Source organism: Microtus ochrogaster, chromosome 8 (assembly GCF_000317375.1).
Source record: "Microtus ochrogaster isolate Prairie Vole_2 chromosome 8, MicOch1.0, whole genome shotgun sequence".
In the NCBI taxonomy this organism is placed as follows: Eukaryota; Metazoa; Chordata; class Mammalia; order Rodentia; family Cricetidae; genus Microtus; species Microtus ochrogaster.
This window is the reverse complement of record NC_022015.1, coordinates 63,229,693-63,247,184: the sequence shown is the minus strand read 5'-3', so window position 1 is coordinate 63,247,184 and position 17,492 is coordinate 63,229,693. Positions and strand designations below refer to the sequence as shown.

Genomic DNA, 17,492 nt, shown 5'->3' with positions numbered 1-17,492 from the left:
AGTGCTGGGATTAAAGGCATGTGCCACCATCGCCCGGCTTTGTGTGTGTAGTTTGAACCCAGGATCTTATCTATGCTGGTAAACACAACTATTGAGCTATATCCCCCAAAATTAATACATTCTTTTTTTACATGTATGAGTGTTTTGGCTCACATATGTCTGTGTACACATGTACACTTACCAGGTACACACAGTGATCAAAAGATCATGCCATATTTCCCAAAAGTGGAGTTCTAGAATTTCTGGAATGAGCCAACATGTGGATGCTGGGACTGAACACTGATCATCTGTAAGATTAGTGAGTGCTCTTAGCCACTTAGCCATCTTTCCACACAAGACAGCTATAATAAATAAATAATTAGGAACTAGAATTATTTTTATTATTTGTTGGATAATGTATTTTAAGGTATGTTACTTTTGTTTATGTTGCATTTAACTGTGAAGCTGTGTTACTGTGCCTGTCTAAAACATCTGATTGTCTAATAAAGAGCTAAAGAGCCAATAGTGAGGCAGAGGAGAGGAATAAGTGGGGTTGGTAGGCAGAGAGGATAAATATGAGGAGAGACCTAGGGAATGAGAAAGAAAGGAGGAGGGGTTGAGGCACCAGCCACATAGTCAGACAGGGAGTAGAAGGAAAGAAAAGGTATGCAGGAATAGAGAAAGATAAAAGCCCAGAGACCAAAGATAAATGGGGTAATTTAAGTTAAGAAAAGCTGGCAAGAAATAAGCCAAGCTAAAACTGGGCCTTCATAACTAAGAATAAGTCTTCATGTATGATTTATTTGGGAACTGGGTGGTACCCCCCGCCAAAATTTAAAAGACTATAGAATTAAAAGGAAAAAAACTTCACACAACAATTATCATTAAAATGAAAACATTGTCTCCTAACCTTAGGCTTTCCTAGGTATTAAGACTAGCTCTTACCATTTTTTTGGCAATTTCCTATTAGAGAAAACCTTTTCAAGCTTACAGAATAGGGCTGGCAATTCGCATAAAGATCAAGCTCCAGTTGTCTCGGGACAGGTGCTCCTAGACTGGGAAGAGCAGCAGCATACTCTAACTAGCTGCCCTGTGGCCACTCTGATAGAGACTACAAGTCAGTGAGCCCAAGGCCAGAACAGTCTCCCTTTCCACAATACATCCCATTATTAAACACTAGGCAAGTGCCATGTATCCCAGGAGCAGAATCTGAATTATTTTTATCTTGAAGTGTCCACATGACTTAAGCTTGCGGGAAGCTGTGCTTGACAGAAATAGACTGACAACTTTATTAAGGAACACTTAGCTAAAACAAATCTGGATGCCTTCTCATATTGAAATCAATATACTGTATAAGAAAGATGTAAAATGGAGTGACTTTTTTTTTGTTGTTTTTTTTTTGTTTTTTCGAGACAGGGTTTCTCTGTGGCTTTGGAGCCTGTCCTGGAACTAGCTCTGTAGACCAGGCTGGTCTCGAACTCACAGAGATCCGCCTGCCTCTGCCTCCTGAGTGCTGGGATTAAAGGCGTGCGCCACCACCGCCCGGCTAAAATGGAGTGACTTTCACGTAGATTTATTTTTGTGAATTTTTAAATTATATCCACTCAGGAAATAATTTCATATATCCACATAGAAGACTTTCAATTCTATTAGGGACTGGAGTGATGTCTCAGTGATTAAGAAAGCCTCCTGCTCTTACAGAGGACCTGGGTTCAGTTCCCAGCACCCACATGGTAGATCACAGACATCTGGCACTTTCTTCTGATGTCTGCAGGCACTGGGCATGCTTGCAGTGTATATACATGCAAAACACTTATGCACATAAAATGAAATACATCTTTTTTAAAAATTTAAAAGAATATTATTTGTATATGTGTGTTAGGAGCCAATTCTCTCCATTCTCTGTGGCTTCCTGGATCAAACTTAGGTCATCAGGGTTGAAGGTGAGTGCTTTTACTCATTGAACAATCTTTCATTCCCCTTTAATTTTATATCAGACAACCAAAAGCTTCACTTTTGTTCTAGATTACTTTTCATTTTTACAACACCAATATGAATTTGATCATTTAAAAATGCAATCTTTAATAAGGAATAAAGCCACAGGAAAAAAACAAACCACTTAGCTTCATGTTTACAGTAATATTTTTATATTGACCTCAACTGTTAAAAACACATTGAAACTTTTAAAAAAGCTGAGCTAGCATAGATGGAGTGAGTCCTCTAACTAGGCAAAATAAAGAATTATAAAATTCAAGTTTTCGTAAGTGAAGACTTTGGGATCAACAGTATTTTGTTTATTCAGTTTAATTTTCTATTAGTAAATACTTTAGGCATATTTAACATGAAGAAAAATTATCCTGAAGATCCATCACCCAAAGACTCCCAGATTCTCACTATGAGCATTTTGGCCTACTTGTTTTTTCATTCCTACACACACATATGTAAGTGGATGTCCAAATGTCCTCTTTGTTATAGTCACCTATCTGCCTTATAGTCAGACAATATTTTTTGTGACATTTCTCATGTTTAATATTGTAAAGCAAGTGGTTTCTTCATTTTAATAAGAAACTGCAGCCTGGTGGCAACAAAGACTTGTAATCTCAGCACTCTGGAGGATGAGGCAGAAAAATTTCCCAGTTTGGAAGACCAGTTCAAGCTACTAATGGACTGCAAAATGAATGCTGGTGTAGTATGTTTTCTGTCTTTTTTTTTTCTGAGACAGGGCTCCTCTGTAGCTTTGGAGCCTGCCCTGGAACTAGCTATTATAGCCCAGGCTGGCCTCGAACTCACAGAGATTCGCCTGCCTCTGCCTTCTGCGTGCTGGGATTAAAGGCGTGCGCCACCACCGCCTGACGTGTTTTCTGTCTTAAGCTGCTGGGATCTGAAAGTCATTTTCATGCAACCAACACTTATATCAAATAAAACCGTGATGAAACCTTGAAGTAAATGTAAAATAGGAGATAGTGACTACCAGTTATGGGAAGAAAGAAAACTAATGCTAGAGGCAGAAAAGTTGGCAATCTATGATCTGCAATAGCAAAGCACTCGGCAAAAATCCTTATAATAATAACTTAGAGGGCAAGCTATATGCTCACTGATTTGTCTGGTCCACGAGAAGCAGCTACAGGGAACCAAACTGTTCATGTATATTGGCTACTGTTGGCTAGCAAGTACTGGCAATTTGCAAAAGAAAATTGGAAAATATGTAAGGGATCTTAAACTAAACTACTTGTTGATCTCAAATTGTAGGGAATTATATTTAGAAACCCGGTAGCAACAAAAGCCTGTTAATTTACTATTTTCTGGCAAAGAGCACATCAGACATGTAGTCTTCCCATCAGTCTAGACTGCACCACAGGACCTACCTGGAAGATGCGTCATCAAAGAGCAGATGAATCAAACAAAATAAAAAAACTCAGCCGAGGGCTGATGGCACACGCCTTTAATCCTAGCACTTGGAAGGCAGAGGCAGATCTCTGTGAGTTCTAGGTCAACCTGGTCTACAAGAGCTAGTTTCAGGACAGGCTCCAAAGTTACAGAGAAACCCTGTCTCAAAAACCAATGGAAAACTTTAAGAGAAAACTGAGAATATATCAAGAAAGTATATAAGACCTTAAAAACTGTATATGAAAGTAATGTAAAGTCTTACATTTCTGAAGAAAGTTGTTTACAAAAAACAAAAAACACAAAACAAAACTCTATGATAAAGACTAGTAAAGGAATAAAACAGTTTTCAGATCCACGAATGAAGAGAATAGACTTCAAAATGGACTTCAAAATCCACTGTAAACCTTGAAGAAAGCTTACTCCCATTCACCAACCTTGAAATCACCATGTAAGGTGATCACAACAAAGGGAATTCTCAAGAAATACAACCAAATTTTCGTAAGGACAGATGATTGAAACAATTGTCTCAGGTGCTGTGGACATGCAGTGAGTTTATGCCACCATAAAGATGAAAGTGTGACATTGGCAGGAAAAATGGAAATAACTGGAGATCAGCATATGACGTGAAATAAGCCAGACCCCTCCATCCTGCTATCGTGTTTTCGCTCATCTGTAGAAACACACGAATACACACACTCAAACATTAATAGAAAGTGAAGTGATTATGAAAGAGGAGGGAAGAATATGGAGAGCGAGAAAGGGAAAAGAAAGGTTAACTAGAGACAATGTGCTCAAAGTACATATAGATGAACAAAAACATTGCCTTGAAACTTACTACTTTGTATAATGAATATGTGCTAGTAATCATTTTTTTTACATTTATTTATTTCGAGGGCTCATGCTATGATGTGTGTATAAAGGTGAGAAGTTGCAGAAGTTAGTTCTCCCATCATAACTTGTGAGTCTCAGAGATCAAAGTCATGTTGTCCGACTTGGTAACAAGTTTTTAACAATTGAACCATCTCCAGCTGCTCCCCAGTGCCAATTTTTTAAAATAACAACTTTCCGTATGTTTTCTGACCTAGGAATCAATATTTTACCTTCGTTAGGTGAGTGGGTGATGTGGGAGATGATGAATGCTGCTAATCTGTTTTATTGCCATTGGTTAATAAGGAAACTGCTTTCAGTCAATAGCTTAACATAGTAAAGCCAGGCTGAAAGAGATCTATAGAGAGAGTAGGCAGAGTCAGGGAAAAGCCGTATAGCTGCATCCGGAGACAGACATGCTGAACCTTGCCAGTTAGCCACAGCCACGTGTTGATACACAGAGTAGTAGAAATGGGTTAATTTAGGATATGAGTTAGCCAGAAATATGCTTAAGTTATTGGCCAAAGCGTATTGCAAATAATATAGTTTCTGTGTGATTTTTTTCAAGTCAGAGTAGCCTGGAACAAACAAACAGCCTCCGACTACAAGTGACAGTCTACGTGGTCCAAGTTGGCCACTGAAGTTGTCTCTCCATACTGTGTATTGGGAGATGTGGATGGCAAAGGAAGTAGAGATCCTGGTTTTAAATTTCTCAAAGAAAAAATCGTATCTGTGTTAGACGAGCAAGTTAGGGTTAGACACATCACCCAGGGATTTTGGCTGAATATAGTGTCTTTGAGTAATTTACTGAGAGTCATGGTGGGAAAAGACATTCTGCATATGGGAAAAAGAAGAAATTAAAAAATTATTGACTGAACGAAAAAATATGGCAGAGAATGGCCATATGTTTTCCGAATTCATTTTTTTTTTCCTCATAGGCACTGACTTAAACATTTCTCGCCTGTGCTACAATTAACTGACTGTAAAGGGCCGGGTAATTTAGTTCTGGCCAATTAAACCTGGGCAAAGTTGTCACATGGTAGTTCAAATATTCTGATGGTTTGAATGCTAATGACCCCATAGGCCCATATGTTTGAATGCTTGATACTCAGTTAGTGGAACTGTTTGGGAAGGATTAGGAGGTGTGGCCTTGATGGAGTAAATATGGCCTTGTTTGAGGGGATGTGTCACTGGGGATGCACTGTGGGACTTCAAAAACCCACACCAAGCACAGTCCCTCTCTGTGTTTCTCTATCTCTATAAAGGCAATTTCTGTCCTGCCATGTTCTCTCTCTCTCTCTCTCTCTCTCTCTCTCTCTCTCTCTCTCTTTCTTTCTCTCTCTCTCTCTCCCTCCTGTTTGTGGATTAGATTTAAGCTCTCAGCTGCTCAAGCACTATGCTTGCCTGTCTGCTGCCATGCTTTCCACCATAATAGCCATGAGCTCACCCTCCGATAAAGTAAACAAGCTACCAGTTTTTACATTGCCTTGGTCATGGTGTCTCTTCATAGCAATAGAACACTAACTAAGACAGGTATAATCCTGAAAACATTCCACACTATCCTCGATGCTCTTCCACCCATCATCTACTCACTGGATGAAACACACAAGCGTTCTAAAACACTTAGTTTTAGTGTGTTCTTTGGGTTTGGGGGATTTTAATTCTGGTTTGAGATATGGTCTCTCTAAACACCATAGACTGTCCTGTTTTGTCCAACATGGTATGATCCTAAAAACCTAACTGGGGCTGTGAGGGAACTAAGAAAGGACAGATTCACACAAATGTACAGTTAGCAAACCCCCACTTGACCACACTGCACAACAAAAAGACTCTTCTTGAATAAAGCCCCTGAGAGTATGGAATTATTAAAAGAAGCAAGGGCTGACAAGATGAGTCACCTGAACCACATGGTAAAAGGAGAGAGCCAATTCCACAGGTGTTCACTGACTTCCATACTTATGCCCTGACACATTCACACACATGCACACACACACACACACACACACACACACACACACACAATAAATAAATAAATAAATGTAATAAAAGAAGCTAGTGTGTTCTTTGGGTTTGGGGGATTTTAATTCTGGTTTGAGATATGGTCTCTCTAAACACCATAGACTGTCCTGTTTTACCCAACATGGTATGATCCTAAAAACCTAACTGGGGCTGTGAGGGAACTAAGAAAGGACAGATTCACACAAATGTACAGACACACATACAGAAAAGCTCAGCTGTGCACACACTGACGGAGTGCACCAATTACACAGCAACCTAGAACCTTCTAAATATGCTTCATAGTTTGAACTATGCATGTCCAAAAATGGACCCATTTTCTTCTTGATCTTGTAAGCTGATTGCATTCTTCTATATGTGTAGGCTCCTGAATAAAATACCCATGCCTCCTTTGCTGCAAGGGGCCATTGGTAAAGGCGTGCGCCACCAACGCCCGGCTATTGCTTTAGAAACAACTTTTACACTCTGCTTAGGAAATAACTCCCATCACCATCTGCCACAGAAACAAACTTGGTTCGCTAATACCTTTGCGGTGCTTGTTTGGGATTTAAACTCATCATAACACAAACATACTGTGCATTACATTCAGCTACATCAACATCCTCACCAGCCCTACCTCCCCATATACCTTCTATGCTCCCTGAAAAGCAGAGAGTAATTGTGTGTATGTGTCCATCCAGAATAACTTTCCTTCTTCCTTTCCCCACCCACATACGTGGCAAATGTCTCCTCGCTCTTCTAACACTTGGCACTAAAGATCACCTCCTGTAGGGAGTATCTCGTACCTTCCCCATAAGAAAGGAAATGCTCCACGTTCTGTACTCCTAGATGAATATAGATTTCTCCCCATTCTTCTACTTTCCGCATATAATTCACGCCTATCATTCTTAGCACAATAGGAATCATGTTCTCTTCGAGTTATTATTTCTAGCAGTCTAACATCTGTCACCAGTAGGTTCCAATAAATACTTTTCTTCAAATCAATAATTATAACTACTGCCAATTTAGCACTATTTTCCAGGCACTGTTGCAAATTGCTTTTCACATGTCATCTCAACCTTTGAACAATTGTACAAGATAGATATTATCACCATTTTCAAGTTGAGAAAACTGAAGCAGAAAGCCCTTAGGCAACTTGCCTCAAATCACCTCACAGCTAGTCAGTTAAGGGCAAGACAAGGATTTGAAATAAATGCCATTTCTATAATCTCTGCCCATCCCACACATATCCCTTCCTTGTGGAATATATATATTACCTGCTCTTTCCTCCTTCCCTTTAAAGTTGGTAAACACCCACAAAAAAAAAGTTTAAAGACACATTACAAGATAAAGACTTTTTTCTGGATTTTCTTATATCCAGTGACAACTTCACAATGTGTTGCTTGTGCCAAGGAGATGACAGCTTGAAGGGCATCCAGCAGCCCCGGCAGATATGGGGTAATCGTGCAGGTCAGGCCAAGTACACTGAGTGTTCCTTCAAGGACATGCAGCTGGAGATCAATGAGCTTTGGCCAACTGGCGCAGCTTCACAATATGTTTTAATATTATTTTTCTTTTATTGAAAATAGCTTTTATCCTCACATCAAACATCCTGATTACAGTTTCCTTTCCATCTACTTCTTCCAGTTCCTCCCAACCTCCCTTGCCATCCAGATCCACTCCCTTTCTTTCTCTCCTTAGAAAACCAACAGGCTTCTTAGGAATAGTAATAAAATAAAAGTTGGTGGTGGCACATGGTCTTTAATCCCAGCACCTAGGAGACAGAGGCAGGCAGATCTCTTGAGTTTGAGGTCAGCCTGGTCTACAGCACATCTATTGAATGCAGTTGGTAAACATCCTTTCCTGTACTGTAGGCTGCTGCTTTGTCTGAACAACAGTGTGTTTTACCATGCAGAAGCCTTTGCTGATCTTAGTGTCTGCATTAATAGCCTTCTGTCTAGACAGTATTCTCCAGTGCCAATGAGTTAAAGGCTGTTCCTACCTTCTCATCTATCAGGTTCGATGTATTTGGTTTTTTCTTTTGTTTTGTTTTTTGTTTTTTAGGTTTTCTTTTGTTTTGTTTTTATAAAACCGTTCAATTTATTGATCTTAGGGGGAGTGTGCTATACTGTCACAGTGTTACAATTGAGCCGTTAGTCTTGTTGCTTCATCAGCATTAGCTGGTTCATTCTCATGGTGCTTCAGCTCTTTCTGCACAGTTTTAAGAGAAAGGCTGTTTGAAAAGCTTGCAAGTTCTTCCTGTATGTCTACAAAAGCTCTGTTCATTCTGTTGACTTTTTCATCATTTATAATGTTTATCTTCTTAAGATTAGTAGTAACTGATTTTGCCTTGTTTTTAGCCTTGAAGGTTTTTTTGGCTGGCTATATGAAATACATTCCTGGACTTCTGCCCTTCTAATTTGTTCTTGGCCATTGTGTTTTATGCAATTTAACTCAGTTATTCTTCACCACAACCCTTTTGGTAAATGCTATTATCCCCATTTTACAGATTTTAAAAAATGATGCAAAGAGTTTGCCAAGGTTTAAGGGTTTGTTTCGCAAGCACACACACACACACACACACACACACGGTTCGTGCTGGTACACACCTTTAATCCCGGCTCTCAGGAGGAAGCAGCAGGTGAATCTCTTTAAGTTCCAGGCCAGCCTGCAGCCAGGGCTACACAAAGAAACCCTGTCTCGAAAAATCAATACACACACACTAGACAGTAGGAAATATATGATTACAGGAGTAAACAGTAGACAAAAAACTAAACTGATTTACTAATCAGTAGTAAGTCTGAAGTAATAATCCATAATTATATATTTTATATACACAAAGAAGTCAACATAAAGCATACACAGGTGTAAAGGTGTAACACACCCCAATGACGAGAGACGTTTCCTAAGCTAGAACAAGAACAGTTCGAGCACATCAACAACCTAACTGAAGCCAGGGATTGGGAAAGCTGATGGTTTCATGAAGACTGTGGTGAAGACACCCTCAAAACACAGGCAAACTGCCAAGGGGTGGCCACATTGTTTCCGGCCTGGGTGGGTGGGTCCACAGCCCCAAGGAACAGGCATCCTGGTGGAGGAGGCAGAAAAGAGCCGCTGCAGCCAGAAATTCCACTACACCCTACCTGAGCCCAAACATTTCACCCCAGCGTGCAGACAAACCTTGTAAGCCCAATGTATTTATTTGGTTATGTTGAGTTTTTGATTAATTTGGAGTTTTGTGTACGATGATAAATATGGATCTATTTGCATTCTTCTACGTGTAGTCATCCAGTTTTACCAACAAATTTTTTTGAAGATGCTGTCTTTTTCCCAGTATGTCTTTATGGCTTCTATATAAGAAAAAACTCAGGTGTTCATATGTGTGTGGATTTAAGTCTGGGTCTTCAATTCGATTCCATTAATCAACATGTCTGTTTTTATGCTAATTAATACCATGCTCTTTTAAAAACATCTATAGCTTTGTAGTATAACTTGCGATCAGGAATGGTGAGCCTTTTGCAGTTATTTTATTCATTTGAGATGGTTTTTGTCACCCTGGGTTTTTTATGTTTCCATACAAAGTTGAGGTCTCTTCAAGATCTGTGAAGAATTGTGTTGGAATTTTGATGGGGATTGCACTGAGTCTGTAGATTGCTTTTGGTAGGATGGCCATTTTTACTATGTTAATCCTACTGATTAATGAGCACTGGAGATCTTTCCACCTTCTGGTATCTTCTTCAATTTCTCCAAAGACTTGAAGTTTTTATCATATAGGCCTTTCATTTGCTTGGTTAGAGTTATGCTGAGACACTTTGCATTATCTGGGACCATTTATGAAAGGTGTTGTTTCCCCAATGTCTTTCTCAGTCCATTTGTCATTTATTTATACAAGGCTACTGATTTTTGTGAGTTAATTTTTGTGTCCAGCTACTTTGCTGAAAGTGTTTACCGGCTGTAGGAGTTCCGCTGTGGAATCTCTAGGGTCACTGTAACTTGAAGTGTGATCCTAATTAGACTTATCAAATAAAACCAGGAATCAGATATTGGGGTAAAAGCTGAAAGATCAGAGAAGGAGAGCAGTCAGCTACCAGAAACTTAACTCTACTAAATCTCAGACTGAATAGGAGAGGTTCTGTCTCTATGAATCCTCAGACTAAATGGGGGAGATGCTGTTTCTATGAATCTTCAGATTGAATGGAAGAGATCACGTCTCTATGAATCCTCAGACTGAATGGGCCCAAGATTCTGTCTCCACCCATCTTACATTCCTGTCTTTACCTCCTTGGTGCTGGGATAAAAGGTGTGTGCCTCCCAAGTACCAGGATCAAAGGCTTGAGATCCCAAGTGCTGGGATCAAAGGTCTGAGCCACTGCCCAGCTGTTTCTTTTAGACTGGTTCAATCTCACACAGCTCAAGGTGGCCTTGAACTCCTGCTCTTCCTGCTCCCTCCTCCCAAAAGCTGGGATTAAAGGTGTCTGTGCCACCACTGCCTGGCCTCAGAGTTAATTAGCTGTTAGCTCCGCCATCTGCACTCCAGGCAAGTTTTATTTGCCAGAACACAAAGTATCATATAACAGTCACTTCTTTTTGTTCTAGAGCTTTCAGGCATGCTGTTAAGTTACTAGTATGAGATCGCTCTAATTTTTTTTATATAGCCACTTAGTGCTGTGAACATGCCTCTTAGAACTACCTTTACTGCGTCCCATAAATTTGGGTATGCTGTATATTTATTTCCATTTAATTATAGAAAGTTTTTAATCTTGTTTCTTAATTTCTGTCTTGATCCATTTTCATTCTGTAGTGAGTTTTCGGTGTCCATAAGTTTGTTAAGGTTTTTATTGTTTTTGGTGTTGTTGATATCCATCTTTAATCTATGGTGGTCAGATAGGATATAAGCTATTATTTCAAATATCTTGTCTATGTTGAGATTTGTTTTGTGTCTGAATATGCTGTCAATTTTAGGAAAAGTCCCGTGAAGTGCTAGGAAGAAGGTATTGTTTTGTGTTTGTTTGGATGTAATGTTTTATAAGCATCTGTTAGGTCCATTTGGTTGTCCATTAGCTCCAATATCTCTTTGCTTACTTTTTGTTTTGTTTTGTTTTTTGTTTTTTGAGATGGGGTTTCTCTGCAGCTTTGGAGCCTGTCCTGAAACTCACTCTTGTAGACCAGGCTGGCTTCAAACTCACAGAGATCCTCCTGCCTCTGCTTTTCGAGTGCTGGGATTAAAGGCGTGCGCCACCACCGCCTGTCCTCTTTACTTACTTTTTATCTGGGTGATCTGACTATTAGTAAGAGTGTGGTAATGAAATATGCCATGATCAGTGTGTGAGGTTAATATGTTCTTTGAGTTGCAGTAGTGTTTCTTTTATGAACTTGGGTTCCCTTATGTTTGGTGCATAGATATTAAAAACTGCAAAATCCAAAATCCTCTTGGTAAGTTTTTCCTTTGATGAGTATATGGTGTCCATCCCTATTTCTTCTGATTAGTTTTGCTTTGAAGCCTATTTTATCAGATATTAAAATGACTATACCAGCTTGCTTCTTAGATCCATTTCCTTAGAATAACTTTTTTCATCTTTTTAACCTGAGGTGCTATCTATTATTGATGTTAAGGTGTGTTTCTTGGATGCAGCAGAAGGATGGATTCTGTTTTTGAATACATTGTTAGTCTGTGCCATTTTATTTGGGGATTGAGACCACTGATGTAAGATAACAATGAGCAGTGTTTGTTGATTCCTATTATTTTACGTGTGTGTGTGTTTCCCCTCTTTTATTTTGCTGGTCTGGGATTGTTTATTCCTTATGTTTTCACAGGTGTCATTAGCCTCTTTAGGTTTAAGTTTTTCTTCCAGTGTTTTCTGAAGAGCTGGATTTATTGGTAGATATTGCTTGAATTTTGTTTTGTCATGAAATATCTTATTTCCCCCATCTATTATAATTCAAAAATTTGCTGGATATAATAGTCTTAGCTGGCATCTGTGGTCTCTTAGAGTCTGTAGAACATCTGTCCAGGCTCATCTGGGTTTAGATTCTCCAATGAGAAGTCAGGTGTTTTCCTAATAGATTTGCCTTTACATATTACTTGGTCTTTTTCTCTTTCAACTTTTAATATTCTTTCTTTGTTTTGTACCTTTGTTTTTATTTCTTTCATTTGTGATTTACTTATATAGTCCCATGGTGTGACCATGGCAACTCTTATAAAGGAAAAAATCATTTAGTGGGGGTCTGACAGCTTCAGTCTATCATCATTATGGTGGGACATGGCAGCGTGCAGACAGACATGGTGCTGGAGAGGTATCTTGCACAGATAACAGGAAGTAGACTGAGGCACTGGGTGTGCCTCATATGTGAGGCCTCAAAGCTCACAGTGACACGCTTGCTCCAACAAGATCACACCTGCTCTAACAAGGCCAGACCTCCTAATAGTGACACTCCCTTTGGGGGTCATTTTCTTTCAAACCACCGCACTCTAGTATCTGACCCTCAAAGGCTTATAGTCATATCATAATGCAAAAATGAGTTCAGTTCAGCTTCAAAGTCCCCATTGTCTATCCCAGACCTTTGGTGTTCTGATTATTATGATCTGAGGGTAGTTTCTTTTCTTGCCCAGTCTATTCAGTTTTCTGTGTGTTTCTTGTACATTGATATGCATCTCCTTTTTTAGGTTAGGGAAATTTTCACATATGATTTTGTTGAAAATATTTTCTGTACCTGGGTTTCTTCTTCCTCCTCTATTCCTATTATTCTTAGATTTGATCTTTTCATGGTATCCCAGATTTCCTGGACATTTTGTGTCCGTTTTTTTTTTAATTGTTGTTTGTTTGTTTGTTTTTAACATTTTCTTGTAGACCAGGCTGGCCTCGAACTCACAGAGATCCGCCTGCCTCTGCCTCCCGAGTGCTGGGATTAAAGGCGTGCGCCACCACCGCCCGGCTGTTTTTAACATTTTCTTTGATTAAGAAACTGTTAAGGTTTCTCCTATTATGTCTTGAACGCCCAAGATTATCTCTTCCATCTCTTGTACTCTATTGGTGAGGATTGCTTCTGAGGTTCTTGTTTGAATTCCTGAATTTCTTACCAAGAGTTGCCTTGGTGGTGGTGTTTCTTCAAATAGTGACTTTAAAATAGTGACTTGAACTATTTTTTACTTTCCTTCCACTGTTCTTTGTGTTTTCATAGGTTTCCTTAAGGGATTTGTTCATTTCCTCTTTAAGGATCTCTATCATATTCATAAATGCTATTCTAAGATCTTTGTCTGGTGTTTCAGCTATGTTGGGATTTTCAGTGCCAACTGTGGTAGGGTTACTGGGCTCCAGGTGAGACAGACATATTGCCCATGCTGGTTTTGATTATGTTTTTATGTTGCCATCTAGGCATTTGGGTTCTGGAAGATTGTAATTCTAGATGCTGGTGTCTGGTCTTTGCTGAGCAGTTGTTTTACTCCTCATTTTCTGTTGCCTTCTCTGGTTCTTATGAGGCTGTGGAAGCTGTATGTTGCCTGTGTTTGTGTGGAACTCAGAGGACATCAGGGACTTTCCTCCCTCTTCCTTCCCCTTCAACCCTCTTCATGGTCCCCATGCTCCCAATTTACTTAGGAGATCTTGTCTTTTTCTACTTACCATGTGTATTAGATCCATGTATGTCTCTCTTAGGGTCCTCATGTTGTCTAGGTTCTCTGGGTGTGTGAATTGTAGGTTGGTTTTTCTTTGCTTTATGTCTAAAAGCCACTTATAAGTGAATACATATTATATTTGTTTTTCTGGGTCTGAGTTACCACACTCAATATGATGTTTTCTAGATCCATCCATTTGCCTGCAAATTTCAAGATGTCATTTTCCCCCCACTGTGTAGTACTCCATTGTGTAAATGTACCACATTTTCCTTATCCATTCTTCGATCAAGGGGCATTTAGGTTGTTTCTAGGTTCTGGCTATGACAAACAATACTGCTATGAACATAGTGGAACACATAACCTTGTGGTACTATTGAGAATCTTTTGAGTATATACACAAAAGTGGTATTGCTAGGTCTTGAGGAAGGTTGTTTCCTAATTTGCTAACAAATTGCCATGCTGATATCCAAAGGGGCTGTACCAGTTTGCACTCCCACAACAATGGAGGAGTGTTCCCTTTACCCTACAACCTCTCCAGCATAAGTTGTCATCACTGTTTTTGATCTTGGCCATTCTTGCAGGCATAAGATGGAATCTCAGAGTTGTTTTGATTTACATTTTTCTGATTCAGTGCGCTTTTTTATCCAAATAGTATGAATATGTACTTTTGAAGCTAACCCCACTTAAGTCTAACTACATGCAGCTGCCATGCTGTGTGTGAGAAAACCCGTGACAGCCAAGCAAAGATAGAATATGGAATTGAATGATGACCTCCAGCCCAAGACATCCAATTGCCCAAACATATGCCATACTTAGGCATGAAGGATCTATTTAGGACATTTCTGTTTTATCAGATTCAATATGGTATTGAGAAATTTCAACTGAGAAATGCAGTTGAAATCAGCTAATCCTGTGCAACTGCTAGAACAAACATCATGGACTAGGTGACTTATAAACACATTTGTTCCATACGGATCTGAAAGCTACTAGTCAGCAAGCCACCAGAGGGATTGGGTTGTGCTGGACACCCTCTTATGAAGCACAGACCCCCAACTTTTCACTGTCTTCATGTGATGAAGAGGAGGTGCTCTCTTTGGGTCTCTTATGATGGTATTGATCTTATTAGTGAAGGTTCCATCATGATCTAATGGCCTCCTAAAGCCCCATCATACTGGCAAGTAGGACATGAAGACCATAACAACTTTGTGATCCCCACTGAGCCAGACCCACCATTTGTAGCCATTTCTGCCATCACAGTCACAGGAACTCAGTCCTTTTCATATTCCAGACTCCACATAAGAGCAAAATAAATGTTTTTCACACTAAAATAGGAAGTTGAAAAATATATATATTTTTTCCTACCATGGAGTGCCAAAAGATATTTAAATGAAAAATACCTGTTGAAAGTTCAAATACTATTATTAAATAAAAATGACAGTGGACCATTGCTTTGAACTGAGTATTCCTACACTGGGCCCTAATTCAGGTCACCAGAATCAGTCTGAACTTCCATGCCACCAAGGGAGAAACAGATCCAGGTCTTGGTGACTCACACCATTAATCCCAGCCCTAGGGAGGTGGAGACAGGAGCACATGGCTTGACAGAGAGGAATATAAAGGGCAGAGACAGGAACTCAGTGGAGTGTGGAGTCTGAGGATTCCTGGGGAGAGGATCTCGACCTTTTGGTCTGAAGGTTTGGTAGAAGTTAAAGTTCTCTCCAATGGCTGACTGCTCTGCTTTTCTGATCTTCAGCTTTAACCCCTTCATCTGTCTCTGGGTTTTTATTATTTGGGCTACAGAGAGGTTATTTCTCTATTGTACTATATCCCTATACCAGCCTTAAAAAAAGTAACCTTGAAGTGAGGGTTTGGGTATAGTTTATTCAGTGGGTTATGGAAGGGGAAGGTGAGAGGGAGGGAGGGAGGGAGGGAGGGAGGGAGAGAGAATGAGAGAAAGAGAGAGAGAGCTTGAGAGTGCAAAAGGGGGGGAAGAAGCAGAGGCAGCAGCCACCTCTTCAGAAGAGGGACTGGACAGAGAGAGAGCACAGACTGGGAGCAGAAGGAACATCCCCTTGCCCCAGTGGAAAGGAGAGTAGGCGGAGCTTGTCTCTTAAAGGGACAGGACAGACCATTACAGCCAGGATGACTGTGACAAGTGTGAGGGCTTTGTGACTTTTACAGCAAGTCCCAGACTAGCCATGGGTACAGAGTGAGATTATGTCTCAAAGGGGGAAAAATCCCTTTTTTTCAATAAAGAGAAACTATAAAAATCAGAGGTATGAAGAGAAAGTTTCTTATTTATTATTAAACTATCTAGCAGGTACAGACAATAAAGGAGAGGCAAATGTTTTATATCTCCCGTGGCCTACCACTATCCAAAATAGAGAATCTATTCATCAAAATTCCCTAATAATAACCCATTCAAAAACAATAATTTTGGGATAGGGATATAGTTCAGTGACAATGTTTGTAATGAATGCATGCAACCCAGTCTTGTTTTCAGTCCCCAGAGTCATGCAAGAGACAGGATGACCTTGCAGATTTCAACATATTTTATATATTTTGATAAATCCTCAAATTCTTTTTGTGCACATTTGTCACATTATTTGCCATCGGCAGCAACCTCAGATTGGTTTCCAGCCAGTTCCTTTGTATTCATTCCTCTGTGCTGCTGGGTGTCTTAGTTAGGGTTTCTACAGCTGTGAAAAGACACCATGATCACAGCAACTCTTATAAAGGAAAACATTTAATTGGGACCTACAGTTTCAGAGATTTAGTCCATTATCTTCATGGCAAGAAATATGGTAGCACTTGGGCAGACATGGTGCTAGAGAAGAAGCTGAGGGCTCTATATCTTGATCTGCAGGCAGCAGAAGGACACTGTTAGCGACACTGAGCATAGCTTGAGCACCTGAGACTTGCCTCAGAGACACACTTCCTCCAATAAAGCCACACTTCCTAATATTGGCGCTCCCAGTGGGCCAAGCGTTCAATCACATTAGTCTCGGGTCCATTCCTAGTCAAGCCACCAAGCTGCGACAGAACAGTTGACAGAAGCAGCTTCAGAGACAGAAAATGTGAGTTGCTCGTGGCTTTGAAGGATTCAGGTTATTCATGTTTGTCCTCAGGGTAGAGGAGCAGGGGCAGGGGAGAGTTACTGACATCATGGAGAACAGGAGGCCGAGAGACAGATGGAATGGGAGCAGGCACAAGACACATCCTCTGCACATACACACATGTATAGGACTCACCCTCAGAGACTTAATTCTTACAGGCTCTATCTTTTAAAGTTTCCAGAGCCTCTCACAATCATATCACCAGCTGGGGATGAGCCTATGGGATTCCATGTCATATTCAAACCATAACAAAATATTGTTTTTATCAGAACAAAAATATTTTTGAGACGGGGTCTTGCTATATAACCCTGGTTGACCTGAAACTCACTATGTAGGTTAAGCTGGCCATGAACTTGAGGTCATCTTCCTACCTCTTCCTCCTGAGTGAGTGCTGGGGTTACAGGTCTGTACTACCATGCCTCACTTCTAAAATATCTCTTGACCAGCCGGGCAGTGGTGGCACACGCCTTTAATCCCAGCACTCGGGAGGCAGAGGCAGGTGGATCTCTGTGAGTTCGAGACCAGCCTGGTCTACA

General features: G+C 40.1%; 1 protein-coding gene and 1 pseudogene across 1 annotated transcript in view; one reads left to right on the top strand and one right to left on the bottom strand.

Annotated features, from left to right (window-relative positions):
- Positions 1-17,492, top strand: part of Pank1 (pantothenate kinase 1) — a 116,461-nt gene that overhangs the window by 27,312 nt on the left and 71,657 nt on the right. The gene's annotated exons all lie outside the window — the stretch shown is intronic.
- Positions 8,368-8,662, bottom strand: LOC101983993 (annotated as a pseudogene).